Here is a 1,227-nt window from a genome sequence, read left to right on the forward strand (position 1 = left end):
GCTCGGGGAGTCTTAGTCGACATCAACAATCTAGTTGTTAGCCTGAGTAAGAAAATACAGAACACAATCACTGTGTTGTCAAAGTTACGGTGGGGCCAACCGACGGTGGGAAACATTTCAAAATGTTGAGTCCATCTTTTACAAGAGAAATATTCTTCTGCTCTTAGCCCCTACACCAGACAACACACAAACCCTAACCCTGCCTAACCCTAACACTGGCTAACCCTAACCCTAACCTTAACCCTAACCCTGACCCTGACTGATTATTCAATTACATAACAAATAGCCATTTCCATTTTATTATGAAATGCAATTAGTGGTTTACACAAGAGCCTGGGCATTATCCCAAATATAGATGTGATTATCAAACCAAGCTGTGTGGGCACAGGTCAAACAAATATGCTTTGATGCGAGTGAACGTGAATCACGAAGTTAAACAGAGTAAAAGTGTGATTCACATCTCTCTAGCCCCGCCTCCAACGCCTCCCCACCTACTGCAGCACGGCCGCGGGCCACACCTGACTCCAGAAACCCCCGATATAAGCCAGGTACCCCACCCCCAGGTCTCACTTCAGCTGACCAGGATTTCATTCAGACTGTCACCTCATATCCATCACTGCCTGGAGGCTCCATACCCATATATATATATGACATCACATCCATATAGGTTATAGTGTTGATACTCACTTAGATATCCTAATTCTAGCCGTTTTAACCCAAGATGGGACGACCTCCAGCTCAGTTGTTGAGGATTACTCGATGCTTCATGATATTTGCTATATCAGGTAAGAACATGCGTCCAGTTAAGAAGATGTACTGTATCTGTTACTTTATGGGAAAGCAGGATATAGTTAAGTGGAGGCTGGTGGAGGTAGAAATTGGAGGACAGGCTCATTGCAATGCATGGAATGAAATGAGGAATGTGTGTTTGATTAATTGGCAATCATCAAACTTAAACTATTTGGCAATCATCCATCACATTTTTCCAGAGAACCAAAATGTCACATGAAAAAGAAAGGCCTTGTCAGTGGTAAATTAATTATATGTATCTGCTTTCTGAAGGCATAAAATCCCAAATTAAATAAAACCAATAAGGCACTCCTTTCTTGAGGAAAAAAATGTATTACAACATTACAACATTTGTGCAAGAGCCTAAGCAGCGGCCTATCTTTACAGTCTACACCTGCCTCAGGAACGTTCCTTGAGAGAGTGGTTGAAGGTTTACTG

This window comes from Argentina silus (genome assembly GCF_951799395.1).
Source record: "Argentina silus genome assembly, chromosome: 11".
NCBI classification, from domain to species: Eukaryota; Metazoa; Chordata; class Actinopteri; order Argentiniformes; family Argentinidae; genus Argentina; species Argentina silus.